General features: G+C 45.8%; 102 non-coding genes across 102 annotated transcripts; all 102 read right to left on the bottom strand.

The window, feature by feature from the left end:
- Window positions 1-142: 142 nt before the first annotated feature.
- On the bottom strand, window positions 143-214 carry Trnaa-ugc. Its single transcript has one exon. It is a non-coding gene; the product is annotated as a tRNA-Ala (tRNA).
- A 223-nt stretch (window positions 215-437) lies between these two features.
- Window positions 438-509, bottom strand: Trnaa-cgc. The gene has a single exon. It is a non-coding gene; the product is annotated as a tRNA-Ala (tRNA).
- A 223-nt stretch (window positions 510-732) lies between these two features.
- On the bottom strand, window positions 733-804 carry Trnaa-ugc. Its single transcript has one exon. It is a non-coding gene; the product is annotated as a tRNA-Ala (tRNA).
- Window positions 805-1,033: 229 nt separating this feature from the next.
- Window positions 1,034-1,105, bottom strand: Trnaa-ugc. Its single transcript has one exon. It is a non-coding gene; the product is annotated as a tRNA-Ala (tRNA).
- Window positions 1,106-1,328: 223 nt separating this feature from the next.
- Trnaa-cgc lies at window positions 1,329-1,400 on the bottom strand. Its single transcript has one exon. It is a non-coding gene; the product is annotated as a tRNA-Ala (tRNA).
- Window positions 1,401-1,623: 223 nt separating this feature from the next.
- Trnaa-ugc lies at window positions 1,624-1,695 on the bottom strand. The gene has a single exon. It is a non-coding gene; the product is annotated as a tRNA-Ala (tRNA).
- Window positions 1,696-1,924: 229 nt separating this feature from the next.
- Window positions 1,925-1,996, bottom strand: Trnaa-ugc. The gene has a single exon. It is a non-coding gene; the product is annotated as a tRNA-Ala (tRNA).
- Window positions 1,997-2,073: 77 nt separating this feature from the next.
- Trnaa-ugc lies at window positions 2,074-2,145 on the bottom strand. The gene has a single exon. It is a non-coding gene; the product is annotated as a tRNA-Ala (tRNA).
- A 78-nt stretch (window positions 2,146-2,223) lies between these two features.
- Window positions 2,224-2,295, bottom strand: Trnaa-cgc. The gene has a single exon. It is a non-coding gene; the product is annotated as a tRNA-Ala (tRNA).
- Window positions 2,296-2,520: 225 nt separating this feature from the next.
- On the bottom strand, window positions 2,521-2,592 carry Trnaa-ugc. Its single transcript has one exon. It is a non-coding gene; the product is annotated as a tRNA-Ala (tRNA).
- Window positions 2,593-2,670: 78 nt separating this feature from the next.
- On the bottom strand, window positions 2,671-2,742 carry Trnaa-cgc. Its single transcript has one exon. It is a non-coding gene; the product is annotated as a tRNA-Ala (tRNA).
- A 77-nt stretch (window positions 2,743-2,819) lies between these two features.
- Window positions 2,820-2,891, bottom strand: Trnaa-ugc. Its single transcript has one exon. It is a non-coding gene; the product is annotated as a tRNA-Ala (tRNA).
- Window positions 2,892-2,969: 78 nt separating this feature from the next.
- On the bottom strand, window positions 2,970-3,041 carry Trnaa-cgc. The gene has a single exon. It is a non-coding gene; the product is annotated as a tRNA-Ala (tRNA).
- A 324-nt stretch (window positions 3,042-3,365) lies between these two features.
- On the bottom strand, window positions 3,366-3,437 carry Trnaa-ugc. Its single transcript has one exon. It is a non-coding gene; the product is annotated as a tRNA-Ala (tRNA).
- Window positions 3,438-3,515: 78 nt separating this feature from the next.
- Trnaa-cgc lies at window positions 3,516-3,587 on the bottom strand. The gene has a single exon. It is a non-coding gene; the product is annotated as a tRNA-Ala (tRNA).
- A 78-nt stretch (window positions 3,588-3,665) lies between these two features.
- Window positions 3,666-3,737, bottom strand: Trnaa-cgc. Its single transcript has one exon. It is a non-coding gene; the product is annotated as a tRNA-Ala (tRNA).
- A 223-nt stretch (window positions 3,738-3,960) lies between these two features.
- Window positions 3,961-4,032, bottom strand: Trnaa-ugc. The gene has a single exon. It is a non-coding gene; the product is annotated as a tRNA-Ala (tRNA).
- Window positions 4,033-4,111: 79 nt separating this feature from the next.
- On the bottom strand, window positions 4,112-4,183 carry Trnaa-cgc. The gene has a single exon. It is a non-coding gene; the product is annotated as a tRNA-Ala (tRNA).
- Window positions 4,184-4,506: 323 nt separating this feature from the next.
- On the bottom strand, window positions 4,507-4,578 carry Trnaa-ugc. The gene has a single exon. It is a non-coding gene; the product is annotated as a tRNA-Ala (tRNA).
- A 78-nt stretch (window positions 4,579-4,656) lies between these two features.
- On the bottom strand, window positions 4,657-4,728 carry Trnaa-cgc. The gene has a single exon. It is a non-coding gene; the product is annotated as a tRNA-Ala (tRNA).
- Window positions 4,729-4,806: 78 nt separating this feature from the next.
- On the bottom strand, window positions 4,807-4,878 carry Trnaa-cgc. The gene has a single exon. It is a non-coding gene; the product is annotated as a tRNA-Ala (tRNA).
- Window positions 4,879-5,102: 224 nt separating this feature from the next.
- Trnaa-ugc lies at window positions 5,103-5,174 on the bottom strand. The gene has a single exon. It is a non-coding gene; the product is annotated as a tRNA-Ala (tRNA).
- Window positions 5,175-5,252: 78 nt separating this feature from the next.
- Trnaa-cgc lies at window positions 5,253-5,325 on the bottom strand. The gene has a single exon. It is a non-coding gene; the product is annotated as a tRNA-Ala (tRNA).
- A 76-nt stretch (window positions 5,326-5,401) lies between these two features.
- Window positions 5,402-5,473, bottom strand: Trnaa-ugc. The gene has a single exon. It is a non-coding gene; the product is annotated as a tRNA-Ala (tRNA).
- A 374-nt stretch (window positions 5,474-5,847) lies between these two features.
- Trnaa-ugc lies at window positions 5,848-5,919 on the bottom strand. Its single transcript has one exon. It is a non-coding gene; the product is annotated as a tRNA-Ala (tRNA).
- A 517-nt stretch (window positions 5,920-6,436) lies between these two features.
- Window positions 6,437-6,508, bottom strand: Trnaa-ugc. Its single transcript has one exon. It is a non-coding gene; the product is annotated as a tRNA-Ala (tRNA).
- A 229-nt stretch (window positions 6,509-6,737) lies between these two features.
- Window positions 6,738-6,807, bottom strand: Trnaa-cgc. Its single transcript has one exon. It is a non-coding gene; the product is annotated as a tRNA-Ala (tRNA).
- A 79-nt stretch (window positions 6,808-6,886) lies between these two features.
- On the bottom strand, window positions 6,887-6,959 carry Trnaa-ugc. The gene has a single exon. It is a non-coding gene; the product is annotated as a tRNA-Ala (tRNA).
- A 78-nt stretch (window positions 6,960-7,037) lies between these two features.
- Window positions 7,038-7,109, bottom strand: Trnaa-ugc. Its single transcript has one exon. It is a non-coding gene; the product is annotated as a tRNA-Ala (tRNA).
- Window positions 7,110-7,584: 475 nt separating this feature from the next.
- Trnaa-cgc lies at window positions 7,585-7,656 on the bottom strand. Its single transcript has one exon. It is a non-coding gene; the product is annotated as a tRNA-Ala (tRNA).
- A 77-nt stretch (window positions 7,657-7,733) lies between these two features.
- Trnaa-ugc lies at window positions 7,734-7,805 on the bottom strand. The gene has a single exon. It is a non-coding gene; the product is annotated as a tRNA-Ala (tRNA).
- A 78-nt stretch (window positions 7,806-7,883) lies between these two features.
- On the bottom strand, window positions 7,884-7,954 carry Trnaa-cgc. The gene has a single exon. It is a non-coding gene; the product is annotated as a tRNA-Ala (tRNA).
- A 74-nt stretch (window positions 7,955-8,028) lies between these two features.
- Trnaa-ugc lies at window positions 8,029-8,104 on the bottom strand. The gene has a single exon. It is a non-coding gene; the product is annotated as a tRNA-Ala (tRNA).
- A 224-nt stretch (window positions 8,105-8,328) lies between these two features.
- On the bottom strand, window positions 8,329-8,400 carry Trnaa-cgc. The gene has a single exon. It is a non-coding gene; the product is annotated as a tRNA-Ala (tRNA).
- Window positions 8,401-8,477: 77 nt separating this feature from the next.
- On the bottom strand, window positions 8,478-8,549 carry Trnaa-ugc. Its single transcript has one exon. It is a non-coding gene; the product is annotated as a tRNA-Ala (tRNA).
- A 78-nt stretch (window positions 8,550-8,627) lies between these two features.
- Trnaa-cgc lies at window positions 8,628-8,699 on the bottom strand. Its single transcript has one exon. It is a non-coding gene; the product is annotated as a tRNA-Ala (tRNA).
- Window positions 8,700-8,776: 77 nt separating this feature from the next.
- On the bottom strand, window positions 8,777-8,848 carry Trnaa-ugc. Its single transcript has one exon. It is a non-coding gene; the product is annotated as a tRNA-Ala (tRNA).
- Window positions 8,849-9,071: 223 nt separating this feature from the next.
- Window positions 9,072-9,143, bottom strand: Trnat-cgu. The gene has a single exon. It is a non-coding gene; the product is annotated as a tRNA-Thr (tRNA).
- Window positions 9,144-9,517: 374 nt separating this feature from the next.
- On the bottom strand, window positions 9,518-9,589 carry Trnas-uga. The gene has a single exon. It is a non-coding gene; the product is annotated as a tRNA-Ser (tRNA).
- Window positions 9,590-9,662: 73 nt separating this feature from the next.
- Trnaa-ugc lies at window positions 9,663-9,734 on the bottom strand. The gene has a single exon. It is a non-coding gene; the product is annotated as a tRNA-Ala (tRNA).
- Window positions 9,735-9,812: 78 nt separating this feature from the next.
- On the bottom strand, window positions 9,813-9,884 carry Trnaa-ugc. Its single transcript has one exon. It is a non-coding gene; the product is annotated as a tRNA-Ala (tRNA).
- Window positions 9,885-9,962: 78 nt separating this feature from the next.
- Trnaa-cgc lies at window positions 9,963-10,034 on the bottom strand. Its single transcript has one exon. It is a non-coding gene; the product is annotated as a tRNA-Ala (tRNA).
- Window positions 10,035-10,256: 222 nt separating this feature from the next.
- Window positions 10,257-10,328, bottom strand: Trnaa-cgc. Its single transcript has one exon. It is a non-coding gene; the product is annotated as a tRNA-Ala (tRNA).
- Window positions 10,329-10,703: 375 nt separating this feature from the next.
- On the bottom strand, window positions 10,704-10,775 carry Trnaa-cgc. Its single transcript has one exon. It is a non-coding gene; the product is annotated as a tRNA-Ala (tRNA).
- Window positions 10,776-10,852: 77 nt separating this feature from the next.
- Trnaa-ugc lies at window positions 10,853-10,924 on the bottom strand. Its single transcript has one exon. It is a non-coding gene; the product is annotated as a tRNA-Ala (tRNA).
- A 78-nt stretch (window positions 10,925-11,002) lies between these two features.
- Trnaa-cgc lies at window positions 11,003-11,074 on the bottom strand. The gene has a single exon. It is a non-coding gene; the product is annotated as a tRNA-Ala (tRNA).
- A 74-nt stretch (window positions 11,075-11,148) lies between these two features.
- Window positions 11,149-11,225, bottom strand: Trnaa-ugc. Its single transcript has one exon. It is a non-coding gene; the product is annotated as a tRNA-Ala (tRNA).
- A 77-nt stretch (window positions 11,226-11,302) lies between these two features.
- Trnae-uuc lies at window positions 11,303-11,374 on the bottom strand. Its single transcript has one exon. It is a non-coding gene; the product is annotated as a tRNA-Glu (tRNA).
- Window positions 11,375-11,451: 77 nt separating this feature from the next.
- Window positions 11,452-11,523, bottom strand: Trnaa-ugc. Its single transcript has one exon. It is a non-coding gene; the product is annotated as a tRNA-Ala (tRNA).
- Window positions 11,524-11,596: 73 nt separating this feature from the next.
- Trnag-ucc lies at window positions 11,597-11,668 on the bottom strand. Its single transcript has one exon. It is a non-coding gene; the product is annotated as a tRNA-Gly (tRNA).
- Window positions 11,669-11,746: 78 nt separating this feature from the next.
- Trnaa-ugc lies at window positions 11,747-11,818 on the bottom strand. Its single transcript has one exon. It is a non-coding gene; the product is annotated as a tRNA-Ala (tRNA).
- Window positions 11,819-11,896: 78 nt separating this feature from the next.
- On the bottom strand, window positions 11,897-11,968 carry Trnaa-cgc. Its single transcript has one exon. It is a non-coding gene; the product is annotated as a tRNA-Ala (tRNA).
- Window positions 11,969-12,192: 224 nt separating this feature from the next.
- Window positions 12,193-12,264, bottom strand: Trnaa-ugc. Its single transcript has one exon. It is a non-coding gene; the product is annotated as a tRNA-Ala (tRNA).
- Window positions 12,265-12,342: 78 nt separating this feature from the next.
- Trnaa-ugc lies at window positions 12,343-12,414 on the bottom strand. Its single transcript has one exon. It is a non-coding gene; the product is annotated as a tRNA-Ala (tRNA).
- A 376-nt stretch (window positions 12,415-12,790) lies between these two features.
- On the bottom strand, window positions 12,791-12,862 carry Trnaa-cgc. The gene has a single exon. It is a non-coding gene; the product is annotated as a tRNA-Ala (tRNA).
- Window positions 12,863-13,086: 224 nt separating this feature from the next.
- Window positions 13,087-13,156, bottom strand: Trnat-cgu. Its single transcript has one exon. It is a non-coding gene; the product is annotated as a tRNA-Thr (tRNA).
- An 81-nt stretch (window positions 13,157-13,237) lies between these two features.
- On the bottom strand, window positions 13,238-13,309 carry Trnaa-cgc. The gene has a single exon. It is a non-coding gene; the product is annotated as a tRNA-Ala (tRNA).
- Window positions 13,310-13,386: 77 nt separating this feature from the next.
- Window positions 13,387-13,458, bottom strand: Trnaa-ugc. Its single transcript has one exon. It is a non-coding gene; the product is annotated as a tRNA-Ala (tRNA).
- Window positions 13,459-13,535: 77 nt separating this feature from the next.
- Trnat-cgu lies at window positions 13,536-13,607 on the bottom strand. The gene has a single exon. It is a non-coding gene; the product is annotated as a tRNA-Thr (tRNA).
- A 222-nt stretch (window positions 13,608-13,829) lies between these two features.
- Window positions 13,830-13,899, bottom strand: Trnaa-cgc. Its single transcript has one exon. It is a non-coding gene; the product is annotated as a tRNA-Ala (tRNA).
- An 81-nt stretch (window positions 13,900-13,980) lies between these two features.
- Window positions 13,981-14,052, bottom strand: Trnas-uga. The gene has a single exon. It is a non-coding gene; the product is annotated as a tRNA-Ser (tRNA).
- A 73-nt stretch (window positions 14,053-14,125) lies between these two features.
- Window positions 14,126-14,197, bottom strand: Trnaa-ugc. The gene has a single exon. It is a non-coding gene; the product is annotated as a tRNA-Ala (tRNA).
- Window positions 14,198-14,275: 78 nt separating this feature from the next.
- Trnaa-ugc lies at window positions 14,276-14,347 on the bottom strand. The gene has a single exon. It is a non-coding gene; the product is annotated as a tRNA-Ala (tRNA).
- Window positions 14,348-14,569: 222 nt separating this feature from the next.
- Window positions 14,570-14,641, bottom strand: Trnaa-cgc. The gene has a single exon. It is a non-coding gene; the product is annotated as a tRNA-Ala (tRNA).
- Window positions 14,642-15,158: 517 nt separating this feature from the next.
- On the bottom strand, window positions 15,159-15,230 carry Trnaa-ugc. The gene has a single exon. It is a non-coding gene; the product is annotated as a tRNA-Ala (tRNA).
- A 229-nt stretch (window positions 15,231-15,459) lies between these two features.
- Trnaa-cgc lies at window positions 15,460-15,529 on the bottom strand. The gene has a single exon. It is a non-coding gene; the product is annotated as a tRNA-Ala (tRNA).
- A 224-nt stretch (window positions 15,530-15,753) lies between these two features.
- Trnaa-cgc lies at window positions 15,754-15,825 on the bottom strand. The gene has a single exon. It is a non-coding gene; the product is annotated as a tRNA-Ala (tRNA).
- Window positions 15,826-16,200: 375 nt separating this feature from the next.
- On the bottom strand, window positions 16,201-16,272 carry Trnaa-cgc. Its single transcript has one exon. It is a non-coding gene; the product is annotated as a tRNA-Ala (tRNA).
- Window positions 16,273-16,349: 77 nt separating this feature from the next.
- Trnaa-ugc lies at window positions 16,350-16,421 on the bottom strand. Its single transcript has one exon. It is a non-coding gene; the product is annotated as a tRNA-Ala (tRNA).
- A 78-nt stretch (window positions 16,422-16,499) lies between these two features.
- Window positions 16,500-16,571, bottom strand: Trnaa-ugc. The gene has a single exon. It is a non-coding gene; the product is annotated as a tRNA-Ala (tRNA).
- A 75-nt stretch (window positions 16,572-16,646) lies between these two features.
- Trnaa-cgc lies at window positions 16,647-16,716 on the bottom strand. Its single transcript has one exon. It is a non-coding gene; the product is annotated as a tRNA-Ala (tRNA).
- A 79-nt stretch (window positions 16,717-16,795) lies between these two features.
- Trnaa-ugc lies at window positions 16,796-16,868 on the bottom strand. Its single transcript has one exon. It is a non-coding gene; the product is annotated as a tRNA-Ala (tRNA).
- Window positions 16,869-16,946: 78 nt separating this feature from the next.
- Window positions 16,947-17,018, bottom strand: Trnaa-ugc. Its single transcript has one exon. It is a non-coding gene; the product is annotated as a tRNA-Ala (tRNA).
- A 78-nt stretch (window positions 17,019-17,096) lies between these two features.
- Trnaa-ugc lies at window positions 17,097-17,172 on the bottom strand. The gene has a single exon. It is a non-coding gene; the product is annotated as a tRNA-Ala (tRNA).
- A 228-nt stretch (window positions 17,173-17,400) lies between these two features.
- On the bottom strand, window positions 17,401-17,472 carry Trnaa-ugc. Its single transcript has one exon. It is a non-coding gene; the product is annotated as a tRNA-Ala (tRNA).
- Window positions 17,473-17,550: 78 nt separating this feature from the next.
- Window positions 17,551-17,621, bottom strand: Trnaa-cgc. Its single transcript has one exon. It is a non-coding gene; the product is annotated as a tRNA-Ala (tRNA).
- Window positions 17,622-17,695: 74 nt separating this feature from the next.
- Trnaa-ugc lies at window positions 17,696-17,771 on the bottom strand. The gene has a single exon. It is a non-coding gene; the product is annotated as a tRNA-Ala (tRNA).
- A 73-nt stretch (window positions 17,772-17,844) lies between these two features.
- Window positions 17,845-17,914, bottom strand: Trnaa-cgc. Its single transcript has one exon. It is a non-coding gene; the product is annotated as a tRNA-Ala (tRNA).
- Window positions 17,915-17,995: 81 nt separating this feature from the next.
- Trnaa-cgc lies at window positions 17,996-18,067 on the bottom strand. Its single transcript has one exon. It is a non-coding gene; the product is annotated as a tRNA-Ala (tRNA).
- Window positions 18,068-18,144: 77 nt separating this feature from the next.
- On the bottom strand, window positions 18,145-18,216 carry Trnaa-ugc. The gene has a single exon. It is a non-coding gene; the product is annotated as a tRNA-Ala (tRNA).
- A 78-nt stretch (window positions 18,217-18,294) lies between these two features.
- Window positions 18,295-18,366, bottom strand: Trnaa-cgc. Its single transcript has one exon. It is a non-coding gene; the product is annotated as a tRNA-Ala (tRNA).
- Window positions 18,367-18,587: 221 nt separating this feature from the next.
- Trnaa-ugc lies at window positions 18,588-18,660 on the bottom strand. Its single transcript has one exon. It is a non-coding gene; the product is annotated as a tRNA-Ala (tRNA).
- A 77-nt stretch (window positions 18,661-18,737) lies between these two features.
- On the bottom strand, window positions 18,738-18,809 carry Trnat-cgu. Its single transcript has one exon. It is a non-coding gene; the product is annotated as a tRNA-Thr (tRNA).
- A 74-nt stretch (window positions 18,810-18,883) lies between these two features.
- Window positions 18,884-18,959, bottom strand: Trnaa-ugc. The gene has a single exon. It is a non-coding gene; the product is annotated as a tRNA-Ala (tRNA).
- Window positions 18,960-19,183: 224 nt separating this feature from the next.
- Window positions 19,184-19,255, bottom strand: Trnas-uga. Its single transcript has one exon. It is a non-coding gene; the product is annotated as a tRNA-Ser (tRNA).
- Window positions 19,256-19,478: 223 nt separating this feature from the next.
- Window positions 19,479-19,550, bottom strand: Trnaa-ugc. Its single transcript has one exon. It is a non-coding gene; the product is annotated as a tRNA-Ala (tRNA).
- Window positions 19,551-19,628: 78 nt separating this feature from the next.
- Trnaa-cgc lies at window positions 19,629-19,700 on the bottom strand. The gene has a single exon. It is a non-coding gene; the product is annotated as a tRNA-Ala (tRNA).
- A 222-nt stretch (window positions 19,701-19,922) lies between these two features.
- Trnaa-cgc lies at window positions 19,923-19,994 on the bottom strand. Its single transcript has one exon. It is a non-coding gene; the product is annotated as a tRNA-Ala (tRNA).
- Window positions 19,995-20,369: 375 nt separating this feature from the next.
- On the bottom strand, window positions 20,370-20,441 carry Trnaa-cgc. The gene has a single exon. It is a non-coding gene; the product is annotated as a tRNA-Ala (tRNA).
- Window positions 20,442-20,518: 77 nt separating this feature from the next.
- On the bottom strand, window positions 20,519-20,590 carry Trnaa-ugc. Its single transcript has one exon. It is a non-coding gene; the product is annotated as a tRNA-Ala (tRNA).
- A 78-nt stretch (window positions 20,591-20,668) lies between these two features.
- Window positions 20,669-20,740, bottom strand: Trnaa-cgc. Its single transcript has one exon. It is a non-coding gene; the product is annotated as a tRNA-Ala (tRNA).
- Window positions 20,741-20,965: 225 nt separating this feature from the next.
- On the bottom strand, window positions 20,966-21,037 carry Trnaa-cgc. The gene has a single exon. It is a non-coding gene; the product is annotated as a tRNA-Ala (tRNA).
- Window positions 21,038-21,111: 74 nt separating this feature from the next.
- On the bottom strand, window positions 21,112-21,187 carry Trnaa-ugc. The gene has a single exon. It is a non-coding gene; the product is annotated as a tRNA-Ala (tRNA).
- A 227-nt stretch (window positions 21,188-21,414) lies between these two features.
- On the bottom strand, window positions 21,415-21,486 carry Trnaa-cgc. The gene has a single exon. It is a non-coding gene; the product is annotated as a tRNA-Ala (tRNA).
- A 74-nt stretch (window positions 21,487-21,560) lies between these two features.
- On the bottom strand, window positions 21,561-21,636 carry Trnaa-ugc. Its single transcript has one exon. It is a non-coding gene; the product is annotated as a tRNA-Ala (tRNA).
- A 78-nt stretch (window positions 21,637-21,714) lies between these two features.
- On the bottom strand, window positions 21,715-21,786 carry Trnae-uuc. The gene has a single exon. It is a non-coding gene; the product is annotated as a tRNA-Glu (tRNA).
- Window positions 21,787-21,863: 77 nt separating this feature from the next.
- On the bottom strand, window positions 21,864-21,935 carry Trnaa-ugc. The gene has a single exon. It is a non-coding gene; the product is annotated as a tRNA-Ala (tRNA).
- Window positions 21,936-22,008: 73 nt separating this feature from the next.
- Trnag-ucc lies at window positions 22,009-22,080 on the bottom strand. Its single transcript has one exon. It is a non-coding gene; the product is annotated as a tRNA-Gly (tRNA).
- A 232-nt stretch (window positions 22,081-22,312) lies between these two features.
- Window positions 22,313-22,384, bottom strand: Trnae-uuc. The gene has a single exon. It is a non-coding gene; the product is annotated as a tRNA-Glu (tRNA).
- Window positions 22,385-22,461: 77 nt separating this feature from the next.
- Trnaa-ugc lies at window positions 22,462-22,533 on the bottom strand. The gene has a single exon. It is a non-coding gene; the product is annotated as a tRNA-Ala (tRNA).
- A 73-nt stretch (window positions 22,534-22,606) lies between these two features.
- On the bottom strand, window positions 22,607-22,678 carry Trnag-ucc. Its single transcript has one exon. It is a non-coding gene; the product is annotated as a tRNA-Gly (tRNA).
- Window positions 22,679-22,756: 78 nt separating this feature from the next.
- Trnaa-ugc lies at window positions 22,757-22,828 on the bottom strand. The gene has a single exon. It is a non-coding gene; the product is annotated as a tRNA-Ala (tRNA).
- Window positions 22,829-22,882: the final 54 nt, after the last annotated feature.

The following is a 22,882-nucleotide window of genomic DNA, read 5'->3' as shown; positions in this document are numbered from 1 at the left end:
GCGGGGGATCGAACCCGTTGCCTTCCGCATGCGAAGAGGACGCTCTACCACTGAGCTACATCCCCCAATACACTTGCAAGGGTGTCATATCACACTCAAGACTTGAATAATCAACATTTCCTTAAGGGAAAGAAGAAAGTATTGGAGATGCGGGGGATCGAACCCCGGACCTTCCGCATGCAAAGCGGACGCTCTACCACTGAGCTACATCCCCTAATACACTTGCAAGTGTGTCATATTACCATCAAGACTTGAATAATCCAAATTTATTTTAGGGAAAAAAATATTTGAGATGCGGGGAATCGAACACCGGTCCTTCCGCATGCAAAGCGGAAACTCTTCCACTGAGCTATATCCCCCCATACACTTGCAAGTCTGTCATATCACCATCAAAACTTTAATAATCCACATTTCCTCTAGTTGAAAATAGAAAATATTGGAGATGCGGGGGATCGAACCCCGGGCTTTCCGCATGCGAAGCGGACGCTCTACCACTGAGCTACATCCCCCAATACACTTGCAAGTGTGTCATATTACCATCAAGACTTGAATAATCCAAATTTCTTTTAGGGGTAAAAAATATTTGAGATGCGGGGAATCGAACACCGGTCTTTTCGCATGCAAAGCGGAAACTCTACCACTGAGCTACATCCCCCGATACACTTGCAAGTCTGTCATATCACCCTCAAGACTTGAATAATCCACATTTCCTTAAGGGAAAGAAGAAAATATTGGAGATGCGGGGGATCGAACCCCGGACCTTCCGCATGCAAAGCGGACGCTCTACCACTGAGCTACATCCCCTGATACACTTGCAAGTGAGTCATATCGCCCTCAAGACTTGAATAATCCACATTTCCTTTAGGGAAAGAAGAAAATATATTGGAGATGCGGGGGATCGAACCCGTTGCCTTCCGCATGCGAAGAGGACGCTCTACCACTGAGCTACATCCCCCAATACACTTGCAAGTCTGTCATATCACCATCAAAACTTTAATAATCCACATTTCCTCTAGGTGAAAATAGAAAATATTGGAGATGCGGGGGATCGAACCCCGGACCTTCCGCATGCAAAGCGGACGCTCTACCACTGAGCTACATCCCCTAATACACTTGCAAGTGTGTCATATTACCATCAAGACTTGAATAATCCAAATTTATTTTAGGGAAAAAAATATTTGAGATGCGGGGAATCGAACACCGGTCCTTCCGCATGCAAAGCGGAAACTCTTCCACTGAGCTATATCCCCCCATACACTTGCAAGTCTGTCATATCACCATCAAAACTTTAATAATCCACATTTCCTCTAGTTGAAAATAGAAAATATTGGAGATGCGGGGGATCGAACCCCGGGCTTTCCGCATGCGAAGCGGACGCTCTACCACTGAGCTACATCCCCCAATACACTTGCAAGTGTGTCATATTACCATCAAGACTTGAATAATCCAAATTTCTTTTAGGGGTAAAAAATATTTGAGATGCGGGGAATCGAACACCGGTCTTTTCGCATGCAAAGCGGAAACTCTACCACTGAGCTACATCCCCCGATACACTTGCAAGTCTGTCATATCACCCTCAAGACTTGAATAATCCACATTTCCTTAAGGGAAAGAAGAAAATATTGGAGATGCGGGGGATCGAACCCCGGACCTTCCGCATGCAAAGCGGACGCTCTACCACTGAGCTACATCCCCTGATACACTTGCAAGTGAGTCATATCGCCCTCAAGACTTGAATAATCCACATTTCCTTTAGGGAAAGAAGAAAATATATTGGAGATGCGGGGGATCGAACCCGTTGCCTTCCGCATGCGAAGAGGACGCTCTACCACTGAGCTACATCCCCCAATACACTTGCAAGTCTGTCATATCACCATCAAAACTTTAATAATCCACATTTCCTCTAGGTGAAAATAGAAAATATTGGAGATGCGGGGGATCGAACCCCGGACCTTCCGCATGCAAAGCGGACGCTCTACCACTGAGCTACATCCCCTAATACACTTGCAAGTGTGTCATATCACCCTAAAGACTTCAATAATCCACATTTCCTTTAGGGAAAGAAGAAAATATTGGAGATGCGGGGGATCGAACCCCGGACCTTCCGCATGCAAAGCGGACGCTCTACCACTGAGCTACATCCCCTAATACACTTGCAAGTGAGTCATATCACCATAAAGACTTGAAATGCCCATATTTCCTCTAGGAGAAAAAAGAAAATATTGGAGATGCGGGGGATCGAAACCCGGGCTTTCCGCATGCGAAGCGGACGCTCTACCACTGAGCTACATCCCCCAATACACTTGCAAGTGTGTCATATTACCATCAAGACTTGAATAATCCAAAATATCTTTTAGGGGTAAAAAATATTTGAGATGCGGGGAATCAAACACCGGTCTTTCCGCATGCAAAGCGGAAACTCTACCACTAAGCTACATCCCCCGATACACTTGCAAGTCTGTCATATCACCATCATAAATTTAATAATCTACATTTCCTCTAGGTGAAAAAATAAAATATTGGAGATGCGGGGGATCGAACCCCGGACCTTCCGCATGCAAAGCGGACGCTCTACCACTGAGCTACATCCCCTGATACACTTGCAAGTGAGTCATATCACCATAAAGACTTGAAATGCCCATATTTCCTCTAGGGGAAAAAAGAAAATATTGGAGATGCGGGGGATCGAACCCCGGGCCTTCCGCATGCGAAGAGGACGCTCTACCACTGAGCTACATCCCCCAATAAACTTGCAAGTGTGTCATATCACCCTCAAGACTTGAATAATCCACATTTCCTTAAGGGAAAGAAGAAAATATTGGAGATGCGGGGGATCGAACCCCGGACCTTCCGCATGCAAAGCGGACGCTCTACCACTGAGCTACATCCCCTGATACACTTGCAAGTGAGTCATATCACCATAAAGACTTGAAATGCCCATATTTCCTCTTTGGGAAAAAAGAAAATATTGGAGATGCGGGGGATCGGACCCCGGGCTTTCCGCATGCGAAGCGGACGCTCTACAACTGAGCTACATCCCCCAATACACTTGCAAGTCTGTCATATCACCATCAAAACGGGATCGAACCCCGGGCTTTCCGCATGCTAAGCGGAAGCTCTACCACTGAGCTACATCCCCCAATACACTTGCAAGTGTGTCATATTACCATCAAGACTTGAAAAATCCAAATTTCCTTTAGGGAAAAAAAAAATATTTGAGATGCGGGGAATCGAACACCTTTCTTTCCGCATGCAAAGCGGAAACTCTACCACTGAGCTACATCCCCCCATACACTTGCAAGTCTGTCATATCACCATCATAACTTTAATAGTCCACATTTCCTCTAGGTGAAAAAATAAAATATTGGAGATGCGGGGGATCGAACCCCGTACATTCCGCATGCAAAGCGGACGCTCTACCACTGAGCTACATCCCCAAATACACTTGCAAGTGAGTCATATCACCATAAAGACTTGAAATGCCCATATTTCCTCTAGGTGAAAAAAGAAAATATTGGAGATGCGGGGGATCGAACCCCGGGCCTTCCGCATGCGAAGAGGACGCTCTACCACTGAGCTACATCCCCCAATACAATTGCGAGTGAGTCATATCACCATAAAGACTTGAAATGCCCATATTTCCTCTAGGAGAAAAAAGAAAATATTGGAGATGCGGGGGATCGAACCCCGGGCTTTCCGCATGCGAAGCGGACGCTCTACCACTGAGCTACATCCCCCAATACACTTGCAAGTGTGTCATATTACCAGCAAGACTTGAATAATCCAAATTTCTTTTAGGGGTAAAAAATATTTGAGATGCGGGGAATCGAACACCGGTCTTTTCGCATGCAAAGCGGAAACTCTACCACTGAGCTACATCCCCCGATACACTTGCAAGTCTGTCATATCACCCTCAAGACTTGAATAATCCACATTTCCTTAAGGAAAAGAAGAAAATATTGGAGATGCGGGGGATCGAACCCCGGACCTTCCGCATGCAAAGCGGACGCTCTACCACTGAGCTACATCCCCTGATACACTTGCAAGTGAGTCATATCACCATAAAGACTTGAAATGCCCATATTTCCTCTAGGGGAAAAAAAGAAAATATTGGAGATGCGGGGGATCGGACCCCGGGCTTTCCGCATGCGAAGCGGACGCTCTACCACTGAGCTACATCCCCCAATACACTTGCAAGTCTGTCATATCACCATCAAAACAGGATCGAACCCCTGGCTTTCCGCATGCGAAGCGGACGCTCTACCACTGAGCTACATCCCCCAATACACTTGCAAGTGTGTCATATTACCATCAAGACTTGAATAATCCAAATTTCCTTTAGGGAAAAAAAAATTAATGAGATGAGGGGAATCGAACACCGGTCCTTCCGCATGCAAAGCGGAAACTCTACCACTGAGCTACATCCCCCCATACACTTGCAAGTCTGTCATATCACCATCATAACTTTAATAATCCACATTTCCTCTAGGTGAAAAAAAAAAATATTGGAGATGCGGCGGATCGAACCCCGGACATTCCGCATGCAAAGCGGACGCTCTATCACTGAGCTACATCCCCAAATACACTTGCAAGTGAGTCATATCACCATAAAGACTTGAAATGCCCATATTTCCTCTAGGGGAAAAAAGAAAATATTGGAGATGCGGGGGATCGAACCCCGGGCCTTCCGCATGCGAAGAGGACGCTCTACCACTGAGCTACATCCCCTAATACACTTGCAAGTGAGTCATATCACCATAAAGACTTGAAATGCCCATATTTCCTCTAGGAGAAAAAAGAAAATATTGGAGATGCGGGGGATCGAACCCCGGGCTTTCCGCATGCGAAGCGGACGCTCTACCACTGAGCTACATCCCCCAATACACTTGCAAGTGTGTCATATTACCATCAAGACTTGAATAATCCAAATTTCCTTTAGGGAAAAAAAATATTTGAGATGAGGGGAATCAAACACCGGTCCTTCCGCATGCAAAGCGGAAACTCTACCACTGAGCTACATCCCCCCATACACTTGCAAGTCTGTCATATCACCATCATAACTTTAATAATCCACATTTCCTCTAGGTGAAAAAATAAAATATTGGAGATGCGGGGGATCGAACCCCGGACATTCCGCATGCAAAGCGGACGCTCTACCACTGAGCTACATCCACAAATACACTTGCAAGTGAGTCATATCACCATAAAGACTTGAAATGCCCATATTTCCTCTAGGAAAAAGAAGAAAATATTGGAGATGCGGGGGATCGAACCCCGGGCCTTCCGCATGCGAAGAGGACGCTCTACCACTGAGCTACATCAACCAATACACTTGCAAGTGTGTCATATCACCCTCAAGACTTGAATAATCCACATTTCCTTAAGGGAAAGAAGAAAATATTGGAGATGCGGGGGATCGAACCCCGGACTTTCCGCATGCAAAGCGGACGCTCTACTACTGAGCTACATCCCCTGATACACTTACAAGTGAGTCATATCGCCATAAAGACTTGAAATGCCCATATTTCCTCTAGGGGAAAAAAGAAAATATTGGAGATGCGGGAGATCTGACCCCGTGCTTTCCGCATGCAAAGCGGACGCTCTACCACTGAGCTACATCCCCCAATACACTTGGAAGTTTGTCAAATCACCCTCAAAAGTTTCATAATCCAAATTTACTTTAGGGAAAAAAAATATTTCAGATGCGGGGAATCGAACACCGGTCCTTCCGCATGCAAAGCGGAAACTCTACCACTGAGCTACATCCCCAAATACACTTGCAAGTCTGTCATAGCACCATCAAAACTTTAATAATCCACATTTCCTCTTAGGGAAAAAAGAAAATATTGGAGATGCGGGGGATCGAACCCCGGGCCTTCCGCATGCAAAGCGGAGGCTCAACCACTGAGCTACATCACCCAATACACTTGCAAATGTGTCATAACACCATCAAGACTTGAATAATCCACACTTACTTAATGGAAAACAAATATTGGAGATGCGGGGGAACGAACCCCGGGCCTCCGCATGCAAAGCGGACGGACGTTCTCCCACTGAGCTTCATCCCCCAATACACTTGCAAGTCTGTCATATCACCATCAAAACTTTAATAATCCAAATTTTCTCTAGGACAAAAAATAATGCAGATGCGGGGGATCGAACCCCGGGCTTTCAGCATGCAAAGAGGACGCTCTACCACTGAGCTACATCCCCCAATACACTTACAAGTGTGTCATAACACCATCAAGACTTGAATAATCCACACTTACTTAATGGAAAACAAATATTGGAGATGCGGGGGAACGAACCCCGGGCCTTCAGCATGCAAAGCGGACGGACGTTCTACCACTGAGCTACATCCCCCAATACACTTGCAAGTCTGTCATATCACCATCAAAACTTTAATAATCCAAATTTTCTCTAGGACAAAAAATAATGGAGATGCGGGGAATCGAACACAGGTCCTTCCGCATGCAAAGCGGAAACTCTACCACTGAGCTACATCCCCCCATACACTTGCAAGTCTGTCATAGAACCATCAAAACTTTAATAATCCACATTTCCTCTAGGTGAAAAAAGAAAATATTGAAAATGCCAAGGATCGAACCCCGGGCCTTCCGCATGCAAAGCGGACGGACGTTCTACCACTGAGCTACATCCCCCAATACAATTGCAAGTCTGTCATATCACCATCAAAACTTTAATAATCCAAATTTTCTCTAGGGAAAAAAAAATAATGGAGATGCGGGGGATCGAACCCCGGGCCTTTCGCATGCGAAGAGGACGCTCTACCACTGAGCTACATCCAACAATACCCTTGCAAGTGTGTCATATCGCCCTCAAGACTTGAATAATCCACATTTCCTTTAGGTAAAGAAGAAAATATTGGAGATGCGGGAGATCGAACCCCGGACCTTTCCGCATGCAAAGCGGACACTCTACCACTGAGCTACATCCCCTAATACACTTGCAAGTGAGTCATATCACCATAAAGACTTGAATAATCCACATTTCCTCTAGGTGAAAAAAGAAAATATTAGAGATGCGGGGGATCAAACCCCGGACCTTCCGCATGCAAAGCGGACGCTCTACCACTGAGCTACATCCCCTAATACACTTGCAAGTGAGTCATATCACCATAAAGACTTGAAATGCCCATATTTCCTCTAGGGGAAAACAGAAAATATTGGAGATGCGGGGTAACGAACCCCGGGCCTTCCGCATGCAAAGCGGACGGACGTTCTACCACTGAGCTACATCCGCTTATACACTTGCAACTGTGTCATATCACCATCAAGACTTGAATAATCCACAGAAAGCGCAAAGCGGACGGACGTTCTACCACTGAGCTACATCCCCCCATACACTTGCAAGTCTGTCATATCACCATCAAAACTTTAATAATCCAAATTTTCTCTAGGGAAAAAAAATAATGGAGATGCGGGGGATCGAACCCCGGGCCTTCCGCATGCTAAGAGGACGCTCTACCAATGAGCTACATCCAACAATACGCTTGCAAGTGTGTTATATCGCCCTCAAGACTTGAATAATCCACATTTCCTTTAGGGAAAGAAGAAAATATATTGGAGATGCGGGGGATCGAACCCCGTGCCTTCCGCATGCGAAGAGGACGCTCTACCACTGAGCTACATCCCCCAATACACTTGCAAGTGTGTCATATCACCCTAAAGACTTGAATAATCCACATTTCCTTTAGGGAAAGAAGAAAATATTGGAGATGCGGGGGATCGAACCCCGGACCTTCCGCATGCAAAGCGGACGCTCTACCACTGAGCTACATCCCCTAATACACTTGCAAGTGAGTCATATCACCATAAAGACTTGAAATGCCCATATTTCCTCTAGGGGAAAAAAGAAAATATTGGAGATGCGGGGATCGAACCCCGGGCCTTCCGCATGCGAAGAGGACGCTCTACCACTGAGCTACATCCCCCAATACACTTGCAAGTGTGTCATATCACCATCAAGACTTGAATAATCCACACTTACTTAATGGAAAACAAATATTGGAGATGCGGGGGAACGAACCCCGGTCCTTCCGCATGCAAAGCGGACGGACGTTCTACCACTGAGCTACATCCCCCCATACACTTGCAAGTCTGTCATATCACCATCAAAACTTTAATTATCCAAATTTTCTCTAGGGAAAAAAATAATGAAGATGCGGGGGATCGAACCCCGGGCCTTCCGCATGCGAAGAGGACGCTCTACCACTGAGCTACATCCAACAATACGCTTGCAAGTGTGTAATATCGCCCTCAAGACTTGAATAATCCACATTTCCTTTAGGGAAAGAAGAAAATATATTGGAGATGCGGGGGATCGAACCCCGTGCCTTCCGCATGCGAAGAGGACGCTCTACCACTGAGCTACATCCCCCAATACACTTGCAAGTGTGTCATATCACCCTAAAGACTTGAATAATCCACATTTCCTTTAGGGAAAGAAGAAAATATTGGAGATGCGGGGGATCGAACCCCGGACCTTCCGCATGCAAAGCGGACGCTCTACCACTGAGCTACATCCCCTAATACACTTGCAAGTGAGTAATATCACCATAAAGACTTGAAATGCGCATATTTCCTCTAGGGGAAAAAAGAAAATATTGGAGATGCGGGGGATAGAACCCCGGGCTTTCCGCATGCGAAGCGGACGCTCTACCACTGAGCTACATCCCCCAATACACTTGCAAGTGTGTCATATTACCATCAAGACTTGAATAATCCAAATTTCCTTTAGGGAAAAAAGAAAATATTGGAGATGCGGGGGATTGAACCCCGGTCCTTCCGCATGCAAAGCGGAGGCTCTACCACTGAGCTACATCCCCTTATACACTTGCAAGCGTGTCATATTACCATCAAGACTTGAATACTCCAAATTTTCTTTAATGAAAAAAATATTTGAGATGCGGGGAATCGAACACCGGTCCTTCCGCATGCAAAGCGGAAACTCTACTACTGAGCTACATCCCCAAATACACTTGCAAGTCTGTCATAGCACCATCAAAACTTTAATAATCCACATTTCCTCTAGGTGAAAAAAGAAAATATTGGAGATGCGAGGGATCGAACCCCGGGCATTCCGCATACGATCCGGACGCTCTACCACTGAGCTACATCCCCCAATACACTGACAAGTGTGTCATAACACCATCAAGACTTGAATAATCCACACTTACTTAATGGAAAACAAATATTGGAGATGCGGGATAACGAACCCCGGGCCTTCCGCATGCAAAGCGGACGGACGTTCTACCACTGAGCTACATCCCCCAATACACTTGCAAGTCTGTCATATCACCATCAAAACTTTAATAATCCAAATTTTCTCTAGGGAAAAAATTAATGGAGATGCGGGGGATCAAACCCCGGGCCTTCAGCATGCGAAGAGGACGCTCTACCACTGAGCTACATCCAACAATACACTTGCAAGTGTGTCATATCGCCCTCAAGACTTGAATAATCCTCATTTCCTTTAGGGAAAGAAGAAAATATATTGGAGATGCGGGGGATCAAACCCCGTGCCTTCCGCTTTCAAAGCGGACGCTCTACCACTGAGCTACATCCCCTAATACACTTGCAAGTGTGTCATATTACTATCAAGACTTGAATAATCCAAATTTCCTTTAGGGAAAAAAATATTTGAGATGCGGGGAATCGAACACCGGTCCTTCCGCATGCAAAGCGGAAACTCTACCACTGAGCTACATCCCCCCATACACTTGCAAGTCTATCATATCACCATCAAAACTTTAATAATCCACATTTCCTCTAGGTAAAAAAAGAAAATATTGGAGATGCGGGGGATCGAACCCCGGACCTTCCGCATGCAAAGCGGACGCTCTACCACTGAGCTACATCCCCTAATACACTTGCAAGAAAGTCATATCACCATAAAGACTTGAAATGCCCATATTTCCACTAGGAGAAAAAAGAAAATATTGGAGATGCGGGGGATCGAACCCCGGGCCTTCCGCATGCGAAGCGGACGCTCTACCACTGAGCTACATCCCCCAATACACTTGCAAGTTTGTCAAATCACCCTCAAAAGTTTCATAATCCAAATTTCCTTTAGGGAAAAAATATTTCAGATGCGGGGAATCGAACACCGGTCCTTCCGCATGCAAAGCGGAAACTCTACCACTGAGCTACATCCCCAAATACACTTGCAAGTCTGTCATAGCACCATCAAAACTTTAATAATCCACATTTCCTCTTAGGGAAAAAAGAAAATATTGGAGATGCGGGGGATCGAACCCCGGGCCTTCCGCATGCGAAGCGGACGCTCTACCACTGAGCTACATCCCCCAATACACTTACAAGTGTGTCATAACACCATCAAGACTTGAATAATCCACACTTACTTAATGGAAAACAAATATTGGAGATGCGGGGGAACGAACCCCGGGCCTTCAGCATGCAAAGCGGACGGACGTTCTACCACTGAGCTACATCCCCCAATACACTTGCAAGTCTGTCATATCACCATCAAAACTTTAATAATCCAAATTTTCTCTAGGGAAAACAAATAATGGAGATGTGGGGGATCGAACCCCGGGCCTTCGGCATGCAAAGAGGACGCTCTACCACTGAGCTACATCCAACAATACGCTTGCAAGTGTGTCATATCGCCCAAAAGACTTGAATAATCCACATTTCCTTTAGGGAAAGAAGAAAATATATTGGAGATGCGGGGGATCGAACCCCGGGCCTTCCGCATGCGAAGAGGACGCTCTACCACTGAGCTACATAACCCAATACACTTGCAGGTGTGTCATATCACCCTCAAGACTTGAATAATCCACATTTCCTTAAGGGAAAGAAGAAAATATTGGAGATGCGGGGGATCGAATCCCGGACCTTCCGCATGCAAAGCGGACGCTCTACCACTGAGCTACATCCCCTGATACACTTGCAAGTGAGTCATATCGCCATAAAGACTTGAAATGCCCATATTTCCTCTAGGGGAAAAAAGAAAATATTGGAGATGCGGGGGATTGGACCCCGGGCTTTCCGCATGCGAAGCGGACGCTCTACCACTGAGCTACATCCCCCAATACACTTGCAAGTGTGTCATAACACCATCAAGACTTGAATAATCCACACTTACTTAATGGAAAACAAATATTGGAGATGCGGGGGAACGAACCCCGGGCCTTCCGCATGCAAAGCGGACGGACGTTCTACCACTGAGCTACATCCTCCAATACACTTGCAAGTCTGTCATATCACCATCATAACTTTAATAATCCACATTTCCTCTAGGTGAAAAAATAAAATATTGGAGATGCGGGGGATCGAACCCCGGACCTTCCCCATGAAAAGCGGACGCTCTACCACTGAGCTACATCCCCAAATACACTTGCAAATGAGTCATATCACCATAAAGACTTGAATAATCCACATTTCCTTAAGGGAAAGAAGAAAGTATTTGAGATGCGGGGGATCGAACCCCGGACCTTCCGCATGCAAAGCAGACGCTCTACCACTGAGCTACATCCCCTAATACACTTGCAAGTGTGTCATATTACCATCAAGACTTGAATAATCCAAATTTCCTTTAGGGAAAAAAATATTTGAGATGCGGGGAATCGAACACCGGTCCTTCCGCATGGAAAGCGGAAACTCTAACACTGAGCTACATCCCACCATACACTTGCAAGTCTATCATATCACCATCAAAACTTTAATAATCCACATTTTCTCTAGGTGAAAAAAGAAAATAGTGGAGAGGCAGGGGATCGAACCCCGGACCTTCCGCATGCAAAGCGGACGCTCTACCACTGAGCTACATCCCCCAATACACTTGCAAGTGAGTCATATCACCATAAAGACTTGAAATGCCCATATTTCCTCTAGGAGAAAAAAGAAATTATTAGAGATGCGGGGGATCGAACCCCGGGCTTTCCGCATGCGAAGCGGACGCTCTACCACTGAGCTACATCCCCCAATACACTTGCAAGTGTGTCATATCACCATCAAGACTTGAATAATCCAAATTTCCTTTAGGGAAAAAAAAATATTTGAGATGCGGGGAATCGAACACCGGTCCTTCCGCATGCGAAGAGGACGCTCTACCACTGAGCTACATCCCCCAATACACTTGCAAGTGTGTCATATTACCCTCAAGACTTGAATAATCCACATTTCCTTAAGGGAAAGAAGAAAATATTGGAGATGCGGGGGATCGAACCCCGGACCTTCCGCATGCAAAGCGGACGCTCTTCCACTGAGCTACATCCCCTGATACACTTGCAAGTGAGTCATATCGCCATAAAGACTTGAAATGCCCATATTTCCTCTAGGGGAAAAAAGTAAATATTGGAGATGCGGGGGATTGGACCCCGGGCTTTCCGCATGCAAAGCGGACGCTCTACCACTGAGCTACATCCCCCAATACACTTGCAAGTTTGTCAAATCACCCTCAAAAGTTTCATAATCCAAATTTCCTCTTAGGGAAAAAAAATATTTCAGATGCGGGGAATCGAACACCGGTCCTTCCGCATGCAAAGCGGAAACTCTACCACTGAGCTACATCCCCAAATACACTTGCAAGTCTGTCATATCACCATCAAAACTTTAATAATCCAAATTTTCTCTTAGGGAGAAAAGAAAATATTGGAGATGCGGGGGATCGAACCCCGGGCCTTCGGCATGCAAAGAGGACGCTCTACCACTGAGCTACATCCAACAATACGCTTGCAAGTGTGTCATATCGCCCTAAAGACTTGAATAATCCACATTTCCTTTAGGGAAAGAAGAAAATATATTGGAGATGCGGGGGATCGAACCCCGGGCCTTCCGCATGCGAAGCGGACGCTCTACCACTGAGCTACATCCCCCAATACACTTGCAAGTGTGTCATAACACCATCAAGACTTGAATAATCCACACTTACTTAATGGAAAACAAATATTGGAGATGCGGGGGAACGGACCCCGGGCCTTCCGCATGCAAAGCGGACGGACGTTCTACCACTGAGCTACATCCCCCAATATACTTGCAAGTCTGTCATATCACCATCAAAACTTTAATAATCCAAATTTTCTCTAGGGAAAAAAAATAATGGAGATGCGGGGGATCGAACCCCGGGCCTTCAGCATACGAAGAGGACGCTCTACCACTGAGCTACATCCAACAATACGCTTGCAAGTGTGTCATATCGCCCTAAAGACTTGAATAATCCACATTTCCTTTAGGGAAAGAAGAAAATATATTGGAGATGCGGGGGATCGAACCCCGGGCCTTCCGCATGCGAAGAGGACGCTCTACCACTGAGCTACATCCCCCAATACACTTGCAAGTGTGTCATATCACCCTCAAGACTTGAATAATCCACATTTCCTTAAGGGAAAGAAGAAAATATTGGAGATGCAGGGGATCAAACCCCGGACCTTTAGCATGCAAAGCGGACGCTCTACCACTGAGCTACATCCCCTAATACACTTGCAAGTGAGTCATATCACCATAAAGACCTGAAATGCCCATATTTCCTCTAGGGGAAAAAGAAAATATTGGAGATGCGGGGGATCGAACCCCGGGCATTCCGCATACGATCCGGACGCTCTACCACTGAGCTACATCCCCCAATACACTGACAAGTGTGTCATAACACCATCAAGACTTGAATAATCCACACTTACTTAATGGAAAACAAATATTGGAGATGCGGGGAACGAACCCCGGGCCTTCCGCATGCAAAGCGGACGGACGTTCTACCACTGAGCTACATCCCCCAATACACTTGCAAGTCTGTCATATCACCATCAAAACTTTAATAATCCAAATTTTCTCTAGGGAAAAAATTAATGGAGATGCGGGGGATCGAACCCCGGGCCTTCAGCATGCGAAGAGGACGCTCTACCACTGAGCTACATCCAACAATACACTTGCAAGTGTGTCATATCGCCATCAAGACTTGAATAATCCACATTTCCTTTAGGGAAAGAAGAAAATATATTGGAGATGCGTGGGATCAAACCCCATGCCTTCCGCTTTCAAAGCGGACGCTCTACCACTGAGCTACATCCCCTAATACACTTGCAAGTGTGTCATATTACTATCAAGACTTGAATAATCCAAATTTCCTTTAGGGAAAAAAATATTTGAGATGCGGGGAATCGAACACCGGTCCTTCCGCATGCAAAGCGGAAACTCTACCACTGAGCTACATCCCCCCATACACTTGCAAGTCTATCATGTCACCATCAAAACTTTAATAATCCACATTTCCTCTAGGTAAAAAAAGAAACTATTGGAGATGCGGGGGATCGAACCCCGGACCTTCCGCATGCAAAGCGGACGCTCTACCACTGAGCTACATCCCCCAATACACTTGCAAGTTTGTCAAATCACCCTCAAAAGTTTCATAATCCAAATTTCCTTTAGGGAAAAAATATTTCAGATGCGGGGAATCGAACACCGGTCCTTCCGCATGCAAAGCGGAAACTCTACCACTGAGCTACATCCCCAAATACACTTGCAAGTCTGTCATAGCACCATCAAAACTTTAATAATCCACATTTCCCCTTAGGGAAAAAAGAAAATATTGGAGATGCGGGGGATCGAACCCCGGGCCTTTAGCATGCGAAGCGGACGCTCTACCACTGAGCTACATCCCCCAATACACTTACAAGTGTGTCATAACACCATCAAGACTTGAATAATCCACACTTACTTAATGGAAAACAAATATTGGAGATGCGGGGGAACGAACCCCGGGCCTTCAGCATGCAAAGCGGACGGACGTTCTACCACTGAGCTACATCCCCCAATACACTTGCAAGTCTGTCATATCACCATCAAAACTTTTATAATCCAAATTTTCTCTAGGACAAAAAATAATGCAGATGCGGGGGATCGAACCCCGGGCTGTCAGCATGCAAAGAGGACGCTCTACCACTGAGCTACATCCCCCAATACACTTGCAAGTGTGTCATATTACCATCAAGACTTGAATAATCCACACTTACTTAATGGAAAACAAATATTGGAGATGCGGGGGAACGAACCCCGGGCCTCCGCATGCAAAGCGTGCGGACGTTCTCCCACTGAGCTTCATCCCCCAATACACTTGCAAGTCTGTCATATCACCATCAAAACTTTAATAATCCAAATTTTCTCTAGGACAAAAAATAATGGAGATGCGGGGAATCGAACACCGGTCCTTCCGCATGCAAAGCGGAAACTCTACCACTGAGCTACATCCCCCCATACACTTGCAAGTCTGTCATAGAACCATCAAAACTTTAATAATCCACATTTCCTCTAGGTGAAAAAAGAAAATATTGAAGATGCCGAGGATCGAACCCCGGGCCTTCCGCATGCAAAGCGGACGGACGTTCTACCACTGAGCTACATCCCCCAATACAATTGCAAGTCTGTCATATCACCATCAAAACTTTAATAATCCAAATTTTCTCTAGGGAAAAAAAAATAATGGAGATGCGGGGGATCGAACCCCGGGCCTTTCGCATGCGAAGAGGACGCTCTACCACTGAGCTACATCCAACAATACCCTTGCAAGTTTGTCAAATCACCCTCAAAAGTTTCATAATCCAAATTTCCTTTAGGGAAAAAATATTTCAGATGCGGGGAATCGAACACCGGTCCTTCCGCATGCAAAGCGGAAACTCTACCACTGAGCTACATCCCCAAATACACTTGCAAGTCTGTCATAGCACCATCAAAACTTTAATAATCCACATTTCCTCTTAGGGAAAAAAGAAAATATTGGAGATGCGGGGGATCGAACCCCGGGCCTTCCGCATGCGAAGCGGACGCTCTACCACTGAGCTACATCCCCCAATACACTTACAAGTGTGTCATAACACCATCAAGACTTGAATAATCCACACTTACTTAATGGAAAACAAATATTGGAGATGCGGGGGAACGAACCCCGGGCCTTCAGCATGCAAAGCGGACGGACGTTCTACCACTGAGCTACATCCCCCAATACACTTGCAAGTCTGTCATATCACCATCAAAACTTTAATAATCCAAATTTTCTCTAGGGAAAACAAATAATGGAGATGTGGGGGATCGAACCCCGGGCCTTCGGCATGCAAAGAGGACGCTCTACCACTGAGCTACATCCAACAATACGCTTGCAAGTGTGTCATATCGCCCTAAAGACTTGAATAATCCACATTTCCTTTAGGGAAAGAAGAAAATATATTGGAGATGCGGGGGATCGAACCCCGGGCCTTCCGCATGCGAAGAGGACGCTCTACCACTGAGCTACATAACCCAATACACTTGCAGGTGTGTCATATCACCCTCAAGACTTGAATAATCCACATTTCCTTAAGGGAAAGAAGAAAATATTGGAGATGCGGGGGATCGAATCCCGGACCTTCCGCATGCAAAGCGGACGCTCTACAACTGAGCTACATCCCCTGATACACTTGCAAGTGAGTCATATCACCATAAAGACTTGAAATGCCCATATTTCCTCTAGGTGAAAAAAGAAAATATTGGAGATGCGGGGAATCGAACACCGGTCCTTCCGCATGCAAAGCGGAAATTCTACCACTGAGCTACATCCCCCCATACACTTGCAAGTCTGTCATATCACCATCAAAACTTTAATAATCCAAATTTTCTCTAGGGAAAAAAAAATAATGGAGATGCGGGGGATCGAACCCCGGGCCTTTCGCATGCGAAGAGGACGCTCTACCACTGAGCTACATCCAACAATACCCTTGCAAGTGTGTCATATCGCCCTCAAGACTTGAATAATCCACATTTCCTTTAGGTAAAGAAGAAAATATTGGAGATGCGGGAGATCGAACCCCGGACCTTTCCGCATGCAAAGCGGACACTCTACCACTGAGCTACATCCCCTAATACACTTGCAAGTGAGTCATATCACCATAAAGACTTGAATAATCCACATTTCCTCTAGGTGAAAAAAGAAAATATTAGAGATGCGGGGGATCAAACCCCGGACCTTCCGCATGCAAAGCGGACGCTCTACCACTGAGCTACATCCCCTAATACACTTGCAAGTGAGTCATATCACCATAAAGACTTGAAATGCCCATATTTCCTCTAGGGGAAAACAGAAAATATTGGAGATGCGGGGTAACGAACCCCGGGCCTTCCGCATGCAAAGCGGACGGACGTTCTACCACTGAGCTACATCCCCCAATACACTTGCAAGTCTGTCATATCACCATCAAAACTTTAATAATCCAAATTTTCTCTAGGGAAAAAATAATGGAGATGCGGGGGATCGAACCACGGGCCTTCAGCATGCGAAGAGGACGCTCTACCACTGAGCTACATCCAACAATACGCTTGCAAGTGTGTCATATCGCCCTCGAGACTTGAATAATACACATTTCCTTTAGCCTTTAGGGAAAGAAGAAAATATTGGAGATGCGGGGGATCGAACCCCGGACCTTCCGCATGCAAAGCGGACGCTCTACCACTGAGCTACATCCCCTAATACACTTGCAAGTGAGTCATATCACCATAAAGACTTGAAATGCACATATTTCCTCTAGGGGAAAAAAGCAAATATTGGAGATGCGGGGATCGAACCCCGGGCCTTCCGCATGCGAAGAGGACGCTCTACCACTGAGCTACATCCCCCAATACACTTGCAAGTGTGTCATATCACCATCAAGACTTGAATAATCCACACTTACTTAATGGAAAACAAATATTGGAGATGCGGGGGAACGAACCCCGGTCCTTCCGCATGCAAAGCGGACGGACGTTCTACCACTGAGCTACATCCCCCCATACACTTGCAAGTCTGTCATATCACCATCAAAACTTTAATTATCCAAATTTTCTCTAGGGAAAAAAATAATGGAGATGCGGGGGATCGAACCCCGGGCCTTCCGCATGCGAAGAGGACGCTCTACCACTGAGCTACATCCAACAATACGCTTGCAAGTGTGTAATATCGCCCTCAAGACTTGAATAATCCACATTTCCTTTAGGGAAAGAAGAAAATATATTGGAGATGCGGGGGATCGAACCCCGTGCCTTCCGCATGCGAAGAGGACGCTCTACCACTGAGCTACATCCCCCAATACACTTGCAAGTGTGTCATATCACCCTAAAGACTTGAATAATCCACATTTCCTTTAGGGAAAGAAGAAAATATTGGAGATGCGGGGGATCGAACCACGGACCTTCCGCATGCAAAGCGGACGCTCTACCACTGAGCTACATCCCCTAATACACTTGCAAGTGAGTAATATCACCATAAAGACTTGAAATGCGCATATTTCCTCTAGGGGAAAAAAGAAAATATTGGAGATGCGGGGGATAGAACCCCGGGCTTTCCGCATGCGAAGCGGACGCTCTACCACTGAGCTACATCCCCCAATACACTTGCAAGTGTGTCATATTACCATCAAGACTTGAATAATCCAAATTTCCTTTAGGGAAAAAAAAAATATTGGAGATGCGGGGGATTGAACCCCGGGCCTTTTGCATGCAAAGCGGAGGCTCTACCACTGAGCTAGATCCCCTTATACACTTGCAAGCGTGTCATATTACCATCAAGACTTGAATAATCCAAATTTTCTTTAATGAAAAAAATATTTGAGATGCGGGGAATCGAACACCGGTCCTTCCGCATGCAAAGCGGAAACTCTACCACTGAGCTACATCCCCAAATACACTTGCAAGTCTGTCATAGCACCATCAAAACTTTAATAATCCACATTTCCTCTAGGTGAAAAAAGCAAATATTGGAGATGCGGGGGATCGAACCCCGGGCATTCCGCATACGATCCGGACGCTCTACCACTGAGCTACATCCCCCAATACACTGACAAGTGTGTCATAACACCATCAAGACTTGAATAATCCACACTTACTTAATGGAAAACAAATATTGGAGATGCGGGGGAACGAACCCCGGGCCTTCCGCATGCAAAGCGGACGGACGTTCTACCACTGAGCTACATCCCCCAATACACTTGCAAGTCTGTCATATCACCATCAAAACTTTAATAATCCAAATTTTCTCTAGGGAAAAAATTAACGGAGATGCGGGGGATCGAACCCCGGGCCTTCAGTATGCGAAGAGGACGCTCTACCACTGAGCTACATCCAACAATACACTTGCAAGTGTGTCATATCGCCCTCAAGACTTGAATAATCCACATTTCCTTTAGGGAAAGAAGAAAATATATTGGAGATGCGGGGGATCAAAACCCGTGCCTTCCGCTTTCAAAGCGGACGCTCTACCACTGAGCTACATCCCCTAATACACTTGCAAGTGTGTCATATTACTATCAAGACTTGAATAATCAAAATTTCCTTTAGGGAAAAAAATATTTGAGATGCGGGGAATCGAACACCGGTCCTTCCGCATGCAAAGCGGAAACTCTACCACTGAGCTATATCCCCCCATACACTTGCAAGTCTATCATATCACCATCAAAACTTAAATAATCCACATTTCCTCTAGGTAAAAAAAGAAAATATTGGAGATGCGGGGGATCGAACCCCGGACCTTCCGCATGCAAAGCGGACGCTCTACCACTGAGCTACATCCCTTAATACACTTGCAAGAAAGTCATATCACCATAAAGACTTGAAATGCCCATATTTCCTCTAGGAGAAAAAAGAAAATATTGGAGATGCGGGGGATCGAACCCCGGGCATTACGCATGCGAAGCGGACGCTCTACCACTGAGCTACATCCCCCAATACACTTGCAAGTTTGTCAAATCACCCTCAAAAGTTTCATAATCCAAATTTCCTTTAGGGAAAAAATATTTCAGATGCGGGGAATCGAACACCGGTCCTTCCGCATGCAAAGCGGAAACTCTACCACTGAGCTACATCCCCAAATACACTTGCAAGTCTGTCATAGCACCATCAAAACTTTAATAATCCACATTTCCTCTTAGGGAAAAAAGAAAATATTGGAGATGCGGGGGATCGAACCCCGGGCCTTCCGCATGCGAAGCGGACGCTCTACCACTGAGCTACATCCCCCAATACACTTACAAGTGTGTCATAACACCATCAAGACTTGAATAATCCACACTTACTTAATGGAAAACAAATATTGGAGATGCGGGGGAACGAACCCCGGGCCTTCAGCATGCAAAGCGGACGGACGTTCTACCACTGAGCTACATCCCCCAATACACTTGCAAGTCTGTTTTATCACCATCAAAACTTTAATAATCCAAATTTTCTCTAGGGAAAACAAATAATGGAGATGTGGGGGATCGAACCCCGGGCCTTCGGCATGCAAAGAGGACGCTCTACCACTGAGCTACATCCAACAATACGCTTGCAAGTGTGTCATATCGCCCTAAAGACTTGAATAATCCACATTTCCTTTAGGGAAAGAAGAAAATATATTGGAGATGCGGGGGATCGAACCCCGGGCCTTCCGCATGCGAAGAGGACGCTCTACCACTGAGCTACATAACCCAATACACTTGCAAGTGTGTCATATCACCCTCAAGACTTGAATAATCCACATTTCCTTAAGGGAAAGAAGAAAATATTGAAGATGCGGGGGATCGAATCCCGGACCTTCCGCATGCAAAGCGGACGCTCTACCACTGAGCTACATCCCCTGATACACTTGCAAGTGAGTCATATCGCCATAAAGACTTGAAATGCCCATATTTCCTCTAGGGGAAAAAAGAAAATATTGGAGATGCGGGGGATTGGACCCCGGGCTTTCCGCATGCGAAGCGGACGCTCTACCACTGAGCTACATCCCCCAATACACTTGCAAGTTTGTCAAATCACCCTCAAAAGTTTAATAATCCAAATTTCCTCTTAGGGAAAAAAAATATTTCAGATGCGGGGAATCGAACACCGGTCCTTCCGCATGCAAAGCGGAAACTCTACCACTGAGCTACATCCCCAAATACACTTACAAGTCTGTCATAGCACCATCAAAACTTTAATAATCCACATTTCCTCTTAGGAAAAAAAGAAAATATTGGAGATGCGGGGGATCGAACCCCGGGCCTTCCGCATGCGAAGCGGACGCTCTACCACTGAGCTACATCCCCCAATACACTTGCAAATCTGTCATATCACCATCAAGACTTGAATAATCCACACTTACTTAATGGAAAACAAATATTGGAGATGCGGGGGAACGAACCCCGGGCCTTCCGCATGCAAAGCGGACGGACGTTCTACCACTGAGCTACATCCCCCAATACACTTGAAAGTCTGTCATATCACCATCAAAACTTTAATAATCCAAATTTTCTCTAGGGTAAAAAAAAATAATGGAGATGCCGGGGATCGAACCCCGGGCCTTCGGCATGCAAAGAGGACGCTCTACCACTGAGCTACATCCAACAATACGCTTGCAAGTGTGTCATATCGCCCTAAAGACTTGAATAATCCACATTTCCTTTAGGGAAAGAAGAAAATATATTGGAGATGCGGGGGATCGAACCCCGGGCCTTCCGCATGCGAAGCGGACGCTCTACCACTGAGCTACATCCCCCAATACACTTGCCAGTGTGTCATAACACCATCAAGACTTGAATAATCCACACTTACTTAATGGAAAACAAATATTGGAGATGCGGGGGAACGAACCCCGGGCCTTCCGCATGCAAAGCGGACGGACGTTCTACCACTGAGCTACATCCCCCAATACACTTGCAAGTCTGTCATATCACCATCACAACTTTAATAATCCACATTTCCTCTAGGTGAAAAAATAAAATATTGGAGATGCGGGGCATCGAACCCCGGACCTTCCCCATGAAAAGCGGACGCTCTACCACTGAGCTACATCCCCAAATACACTTGCAAATGAGTCATATCACCATAAAGACTTGAATAATCCACATTTCCTTAATGGAAAGAAGAAAGTATTGGAGATGCGGGGGATCGAACCCCGGACCTTCCGCATGCAAAGCGGACGCTCTACCACTGAGCTACATCCCCTAATACACTTGCAAGTGTGTCATATTACCATCAAGACTTGAATAATCCAAATTTCCTTTAGGGAAAAAAATATTTGAGATGCGGGGAATCGAACACCGGTCCTTCCGCATGGAAAGCGGAAACTCTACCACTGAGCTACATCCCACCATACACTTGCAAGTCTATCATATCACCATCAAAACTTTAATAATCCACATTTCCTCTAGGTGAAAAAAGAAAATAGTGGAGAGGCAGGGGATCGAACCCCGGACTTTCCGCATGCAAAGCGGACGGACGTTCTACCACTGAGCTACATCCCCCAATACACTTGCAAGTCTGTCATATCACCATCATAACTTTAATTATCCACATTTCCTCTAGGTGAAAAAATAAAATATTGGAGATGCGGGGCATCGAACCCCGGACCTTCCCCATGAAAAGCGGACGCTCTACCACTGAGCTACATCCCCAAATACACTTGCAAATGAGTCATATCACCATAAAGACTTGAATAATCCACATTTCCTTAAGGGAAAGAAGAAAGTATTGGAGATGCGGGGGATCGAACCCCGGACCTTCCGCATGCAAAGCGGACGCTCTACCACTGAGCTACATCCCCTAATACACTTGCAAGTGTGTCATATTACCATCAAGACTTGAATAATCCAAATTTCCTTTAGGGAAAAAAATATTTGAGATGCGGGGAATCGAACACCGGTCCTTCCGCATGGAAAGCGGAAACTGTACCACTGAGCTACATCCCACCATACACTTGCAAGTCTATCATATCACCATCAAAACTTTAATAATCCACATTTCCTCTAGGTGAAAAAAGAAAATAGTGGAGAGGCAGGGGATCGAACCCCGGACCTTCCGCATGCAAAGCGGACGCTCTACCACTGAGCTACATCCCCCAATACACTTGCAAGTGAGTCATATCACCATAAAGACTTGAAATGCCCATATTT

The sequence above is a fragment of the Nematostella vectensis genome, chromosome 7 (assembly GCF_932526225.1).
Source record: "Nematostella vectensis chromosome 7, jaNemVect1.1, whole genome shotgun sequence".
Classification (NCBI taxonomy): Eukaryota; Metazoa; Cnidaria; class Anthozoa; order Actiniaria; family Edwardsiidae; genus Nematostella; species Nematostella vectensis.
Note: the sequence above shows the minus strand (reverse complement) of the source record. Positions and strands in the feature narration are given on the sequence as shown.